We start from the raw sequence: 8,445 nt of genomic DNA, 5'->3' as shown, positions 1-8,445 counted from the left end.
AGATGCTTTTAAAATCTTTTTTCTTCATATGATAATTAACTATGAATAAATAGAACAGACAACAGATTATTATTTTAACACTTTTGGGATTATATGAATTCACTCAATAATATAGTATGTCTATCATTAGCTGTAGGTCTCTCAAGTTGTTGTTGGCTTTTACATTTTAAGCTCATGGTTTATTGAGTTCAACAGAATGTAGATTTAACAGCTACATCCCATATTCTTTACAAAAACTACATCCAAAAATTGCCCTAATACATTTCTAGCATAAAGATCTTGGGACATGTACCTGTTATATTACAATTTGAGGAAGAATATGCTGTATTAAATGTGCTATGAATCAAGAATGGATTTAAGGTAAAGTGCTTTGGGCTTCTTGAAAACCACTATCTAATCCATTATTATTATTGTTATGTGAAATTAATGCAAAAATCACAAAGTCATATTACAGCATGTATCCATTACCAACACAACCATGCTTACATTCAGCAATTAAAACCTGTATTTTTTCAATAAATAAATGTAAAAAAATTGTGTTTGCCTGTTCTAAACTTTATTGGAATCTTCCGTTAAAAAAAACTATGCAAGAGTGATTTACAGTAGGTTTGTGTATTTTTTCAGAGAAAAAATGTACATATTACGGTTTTTTTCCACATTACTTTATTTACGGCAATTTCACATCAAATCAACAGTTTTAAACTGTTTTATAGTTAACAGGTTTTTCCTGTCGTATTTTTTTACTGTCTTTCACTGTTAAATATACGGATCTTTTTACAGTGCAGTTTGTTTAGCAGATTCTGTATAGCAGCTTTAATACAGGAAGAACACAACTTCCTGATTGTGTGAGTAAAATCAGGTTTTTCTCTTTGTCAGTTTAATAGTTTCTGTTGTGCCTGTCACTGTTCCCTGTCTGTTTTCTTACCTGGTTCTTCCTGACCTTGTACTTTCTCCTCACGTTCCTCTTTCCTCTCTCCCTCTTCGGACTGACAATCATACACAAATAGATTGGATTCAATTAGATGAAAAAATTACATTAATATGAAAAAATACTATTAAGATCACTAACAAAAGTCCTCTCTCAGTGTACTTTCAACCAAAAAGGCAAATAACCAAACCACATGAACATCTAATAAAAGATATAAATATTGAAACACTGATCCAACATTATCCTTTATTGACGGATCATTTGTTCTTACACTTTTACCTGAATGTTGCACCTGTTTTTGAAAAAAACTTCCTTATATCCATTATGAACCTGGCTGTCTCTCTCTACACACACACACACACACACACACACACACACACACACACACACACACCAGGAGTTATAAGGTTAATGGGCATCCAGTCAGTTAGCTAGTTACTACCTTGGGCACATGCACATATGACAAAATAAGCAGCTTCTCTCATTTAATTTCAAACAGGACAGTGGTAACAACAGCAGGCTACGGAAATGTTTAAGTTTTAGATTTTATTTTATGTATAAATTTATGTATAAATTATAATTGTATGTATAAATTTCAATGGGAGCAACAGGACGGTCAAATGTCGCTGATTTTACTACAGAGCAGGACGGATTGTAGGGTAGCAAACATCGTCGGAAAACATGTTTTCAACACTGCAGGTTACCTGGTGTATATGGAGGACCAGAAGAGCCACGCGCATCGAAATAAAAATTTCTGTGCTTTAATAATGAATTTTAGAATAAATTCTGCAATTGTAAATTCATTTTTGAATTCCAATTTAATAAACTGCATTTCAAAATCCTTTTTCCAATTGCATTTCAAAATCCTTTTCCAATTGCACTTTAATAAACTGCATTTCAAAATCCTTTTTTCAGTTGCACTTTAATAAACTGCAGTTCAAAATCCTTTTTCCACTTGCAATTTAATAAACTGCAGTTCAAAATCCTTTTCCACTTGCAATTTAATAAACTGCAGTTCAAAATCCTTTTTCCACCTGCAATTTAATAAACTGCAGTTCAAAATCCTTTTTCCACCTGCAATTTAATAAACTGCAGTTCAAAATCCTTTTCCACTTGCAATTTAATAAACTGCAGTTCAAAATCCTTTTCCACTTGCAATTTAATAAACTGCAGTTCAAAATCCTTTTTCCACTTGCAATTTAATAAACTGCAGTTCAAAATCCTTTTTCCACTTGCAATTTAATAAACTGCAGTTCAAAATCCTTTTTCCACTTGCAATTTAATAAACTGCAGTTCAAAATCCATTTCCCTTTCCTGTTCGCTCTGGGATTAGCTGCTGGATTAGCTGCTGGATTAGCTCTTCGATTATCAACTTGCTGGAGGCTATTCAAATTAGCCACACCGTGGGATGTAAGGAGCTCTCTGATTGGTTGGTCGGGACACAGGCTGTCTGCCAGCCTGGATTTTTCTAGCTCATAGCTTCTCCCTGCTACGAAGCGTGTGTGCTTGTACAAAAACGCCGTTCAGCGTCGGGATTTACACTGGCTCGACACGGATATGTGAAGAATGAAGGGACCCTGCAGCGAAACGGAGAGCCAACCTCTGACTGAGTGCCTGTCTACATTCTGACCACCTGTTGAAGGTAAGGTGCTAACGTGGCTAACGCTAGCGTCACCGCACGTAGCCCGTTATTTTAAGATCATCTTAGCTAATGAAAGTTTTACGTCGCAGCTGTACGAGCTCGCTTCGTGTTTTATAAGCTGCTGTGCTCTTCACAAATAAAGCTGGAAGCAGCTCAGACTGTTAGAACCAGCACTGAGCCCTGTTACATTTATACGGTGTTAGAGCAACGGCTGCAACCTACAGCCTTTAAACTAGCGATTACAAATGCTGACAGTAAACTCATCAGTCCAGATGTTACCACATTACTCTGTGGTACTTAAGAGTTAAAACAACTGAGACAGGCTGATTAAAATAACAGCTGTCAGTTCTCTCATTCCTTATATCAAGACTGGAGATCACACTACTGATTTCAGTTCATTTAATATGTGAGTGCACAGATTCATTCTCAACTGGACATAAATGATGATCAAAGGTTGTATATATGATGAATTCATCAAATCCCAGCCTCTAACACAGTGCGCTGAATCTTAGCTTTGAATGTCCAGTATATTCTAATCAGTGCAATGTAAAGCATTCACTGAACCTATAGTATCTACACCTGTGTGGCAAATGTGTGGTAAAGATACAGATAATGAAATTTAATTATTAATACAATATACATCATGAGAAACAAAGCTGAAATTGATTCAGTTTAGTACTTTTCTCTGTATGCTCTGTGATTATAAAGGCCTTAAATTCTGTGATATATACTGTAAATGATTTTCACAGAGGTCTTAAAAGTACTTAAATCACTGCTGATAGTCTGGTTGTTTATATTTTCACATGTTTTTGTGTCTGTAGGGCTGTTTGATGACGATTTGGACTCCTATGGGAGATGAGGACACACCCACATCTGTTCCATACTGCAGCCATTGATGGTGTTACAGCTCTGAGTCAGATTTGGGCCATCAGACGCACACACTGGAAAACCAGCACCTGGACTTCATGCAGGAGAGACGGCCTCAGTGATGGACTCTGCATCCTCTACTTTACCTCTAATCTTTCTTCTTTAACACACAATTAAAATCACTCCAAAAGAGTGTAAACTTACTGAGGAAGTCTCTAACTTGTACACATTTGTACTTTTACTTGTTTTATGAGTTATTTTTAAGAAGAGTAAAGTTATTCACATAAAGTTGTTATTCTTCTGTATTTATTCTTTTGTATCATGTACCACAGTCATACTGAACTTTACAGACCTGGTGAATTGGAGAAACAAAGATCACACACACATACATACACACACATATCATTCAGCTTCAGCAGTATTTCTATTCATCTTATGAATTTCCAGTCTAATGTCAATTCACTGAGTTCAGTTTTGGTCTTAAACTCCAGAGAATACCACCTGGTTCAACAATCTTTTATCTGATTATTGGCAAAATGTTTTCTTCTGAAAGAAGAAAACATTTTGAAACTCAATTCAGCCTCAGGCAAAATTGAGCCCAAAGAAACAACAACAAAGTTTAGTTCCTCTGGATTTTCCATGGAAAATTGTTTTATCACTCATCCAGGTGACTTCTCCAGTGTCACGGATGAGTGATGAATGTATCTCCCACTGGAAACCATTGTGTCCAGTTAAAGTCAATCGACTTTTTTAAGGAGAGTTGTTAGATGCTGTGCTCATGAGGACAATGGGTTTTAACTTGCAGCACAACACAAAGCTGCCATACTGGATCAACGATCAAAACACTTAATTGAGCAGAATTAAGGCAAAATGTAATATCCTCATATGATGACACATCACACATGATCCAGCATTGTTCTAAGAATGCAAACTTTCTTAATGGAAGTTTCCACAGCTGCCAGAAAGTGACAGATTTCTGGCTGGTCTTAATGAGTGGTCGTTGCTCTCTCGTTTTCTCTGGAATTGCTGCACAGAGGATGTAACACCCATGATAAGCACTGAGGTTTGTGTCCTTGTCAGAAATCAGCAATACTCAGCTTCCAGGTAAGGAAAAGTGGAACCAGAAGATATTCAAATGCATCTCTCCACAGCTGCTGATGAATTCTACAAAAAACAAAGTTTGTTAAAAACATTTGCAGGTGAATCACCACTGATTTATCAGTGACATCCATTTACTCAAAAAATACTGACAAGTGGATAACTAGGATATATAATATCTATATAGATATAATTTCAAAAATGTCCTGTACAAAATGGAACTGTATATGACAAATGTGGTGTGGTGCTTGTGGAATTTTTAACAAGGACCCTACAAAACTTTACAGTACTCATGCTGCCAAACTTTTGACAGCTAGGTGTGCAGTAGGGCTGGGTATCGTCACTGATTTCTAGAATCGATTCATTTCCGATTCACAAGGTCCCGAATCGATTCGATCCACGATTCGATTCAATTCGATTTGAATCTGGGAAATTTTGACAGTCAGAAATATTATAATTCAGATTTCATTGACATATTTTGTATCTATAAAAAGGAAGCTGACACACGCAAGACTTTATCAAAGGTGTGAGCATCACTGCAGATGCCTTTGTGTCAAAGTAGCTGAAGATAATACAGAAAAACATGAAGGTGGTTGTCCTGGCCTGGGATTTTATAAAATATGTATCTGCAGTACATCAAAAAACGAAAACCATTAATCAACATATGAACGTTACCTCTGACGTTACAGCGGTTTTATTAGAGACACGGCTAAGGGTTTTGCATAATTTTAAAAGTTTAAATTTGTTCAGTATTGAACGGCAGAAATTAGGTTTTCTTTTGGAAGTATGTAAAACAAAAAAACAAAACAAAAAACAGCGGCCGACAGCTCTGTAAACAACAGTAGAGTTGCGCCGTAACAAGCAAGCGAATAATGCAGAAAACAGTACAGAGGAGAGAGAGCTGTGCATGAAGTGTGATTTTATCGTGGTGGAAGCAAAACAGTAAAAGTCAGAGGAATTCATGACGATGTTTACGTGAGCGTAGTTTGGATCTTCTTTGCTGCTGGTTCAGTCAATATTGTTTGGAGAGAGATAAAACTAACAGCTTTAGAATCAGCGCAAAAGGGCGTGAACACAAAGCGCTACCATGAAACATCAGAATCAGCGAGCTGTCGGCTTTCAGCACCGACCGTGTCCGTGCAGTTGTTGTGCCAGAAAGTGATTGCCGTCTGCGCGGAAGCAGCAAGCAGACGCTTAAAGCTGCAGCGCCCGTCGGGTGAGAAAGGCGACATCTCACTGATTCTGATCCACGGGTCCGCTGTGTGTTTACGTCCTTGTGCAGAATCCATGTACCTGCTCTCATTTACTGTCTTAGCTGTTTGGTGGTTGTTGAAATTTTGTGAGGTTTCACCTGAGATTCTGGCGTTTGGGCAAAATAAATTTATATTAAAAAATCGATTCAGGATTTTAATGAATCGATTTCACGTTATCAAGCCAGGCAATTTTAATCGATGAATCGATTATTAAAACCCACCCTAGTGTGCAGTTCCTGCTTTAAATGCATTCAAAATCTAAGTGATAAGAGGCCAGAAATGTTTGAACCGCTTATGAACCTACATCACGGAGGCCGTCTCTCCTGCATGAAGTCCAGGTGCTGGTTTTCCAGTGTGTGCGTCTGATGGCCCAAATCTGACTCAGAGCTGTAACACCATCAATGGCTGCAGTATGGAACAGATGTGGGTGTGTCCTCATCTCCCATAGGAGTCCAAATCGTCATCAAACAGCCCTACAGACACAAAAACATGTGAAAATATAAACAACCAGACTATCAGCAGTGATTTAAGTACTTTAAGACCTCTGTGAAAATCATTTACAGTATATATCACAGAATTTAAGGCCTTTATAATCACAGAGCATACAGAGAAAAGTACTAAACTGAATCAATTTCAGCTTTCGTTTCTCATGATGTATATTGTATTAATAATTAAATTTCATTATCTGTATCTTTACCACACATTTGCCACACAGGTGTAGATACTATAGGTTCAGTGAATGCTTACATTGCACTGATTAGAATATACTGGACATTCAAAGCTAAGATTCAGCGCACTGTGTTAGAGGCTGGGATTTGATGAATTCATCATATATACAACCTTTGATCATCATTTATGTCCAGTTGAGAATGAATCTGTGCACTCACATATTAAATGAACTGAAATCAGTAGTGTGATCTCCAGTCTTGATATAAGGAATGAGAGAACTGACAGCTGTTATTTTAATCAGCCTGTCTCAGTTGTTTTAACTCTTAAGTACCACAGAGTAATGTGGTAACATCTGGACTGATGAGTTTACTGTCAGCATTTGTAATCGCTAGTTTAAAGGCTGTAGGTTGCAGCCGTTGCTCTAACACCGTATAAATGTAACAGGGCTCAGTGCTGGTTCTAACAGTCTGAGCTGCTTCCAGCTTTATTTGTGAAGAGCACAGCAGCTTATAAAACACGTGCGAGCTCGTACAGCTGCGACGTAAAAACTTTCATTAGCTAAGATGATCTTAAAATAACGGGGCTACGTGCGGTGGCGCTAGCGTTAGCCACGTTAGCACCTTACCTTCAACAGGTGGTCAGAATGTGTAGACAGGCACTCAGTCAGAGGTTGGCTCTCCGTTTCGCTGCAGGGTCCCTTCATTCTTCACATATCCGTGTCGAGCCGAGTGTAAATCCCGGCGCTGAACGGCCTTTTGTACAAGCACACACGCGCCGTAGCAGGGAGAAGCTATGAGCTAGAAAAATCCAGGCTGGCAGACAGCCTGTGTCCGACCAACCAATCAGAGAGCTCCTTACATCCCACGGTGTGGCTAATTTGAATAGCCTCCAGCAAGTTGATAATCGAAGAGCTAATCCAGCAGCTAATCCAGCAGCTAATCCCAGAGCGAACAGGAAAGGAAAATGGATTTTGAACTGCAGTTTATTAAATTGCAAGTGGAAAAAGGATTTTGAACTGCAGTTTATTAAATTGCAAGTGGAAAAAGGATTTTGAACTGCAGTTTATTAAATTGCAAGTGGAAAAAGGATTTTGAACTGCAGTTTATTAAATTGCAAGTGGAAAGGATTTTGAACTGCAGTTTATTAAATTGCAAGTGGAAAAAGGATTTTGAACTGCAGTTTATTAAATTGCAGGTGGAAAAAAGGATTTTGAACTGCAGTTTATTAAATTGCAGGTGGAAAAAGGATTTTGAACTGCAGTTTATTAAATTGCAAGTGGAAAAAGGATTTTGAACTGCAGTTTATTAAATTGCAAGTGGAAAAAAGGATTTTGAACTGCAGTTTATTAAAGTGCAACTGGAAAAAGGATTTTGAAATGCAGTTTATTAAAGTGCAATTGGAAAAAGGATTTTGAAATGCAATTGGAAAAAGGATTTTGAAATGCAGTTTATTAAATTGGAATTCAAAATGAATTTACAATTGCAGAATTTATTCTAAAATTCATTATTAAAGCACAGAAATTTTTATTTCGATGCGCGTGGCTCTTCTGGTCCTCCATAGGTGTAATGTTTTTCAGCTAAAAAGAAACATGACTCCTACCTAACTATATAAAGAGTAACTGCAGGTTAATATGTCCTGTTTTCAGCCAGGTACTTACACCTCTGCTCCGCTGCGTCTCAGAGTAGGGGAGAGGCGAGCTGGAACAAACCATTTGGGAGGGGGGGGGGTTATCTATACTTTTGTTGTTGAAATGTTACGTCTCAACCAAGTACTGTATGCTTTTTATATTTTTAGTAGTGTGTCACAAAAACAGGAAATACTGTCAAAAAAGTAAGAAATCTTTGGGGGTGCTTTGATTCACTTTTGATTCATTCCATAGAATGTCTCGAAGGTCAAATCCCATAAAACACATGTAGACTGTAACTCCCATTCAAACTTGAATTTCCTCATTAGGATAAAGATCTGGAATTCCTCCACATAGGAATACT

This window comes from Oreochromis aureus, linkage group 11, assembly GCF_013358895.1.
Source record: "Oreochromis aureus strain Israel breed Guangdong linkage group 11, ZZ_aureus, whole genome shotgun sequence".
NCBI lineage: Eukaryota > Metazoa > Chordata > Actinopteri > Cichliformes > Cichlidae > Oreochromis > Oreochromis aureus.
This window is presented reverse-complemented; position numbering follows the sequence as displayed.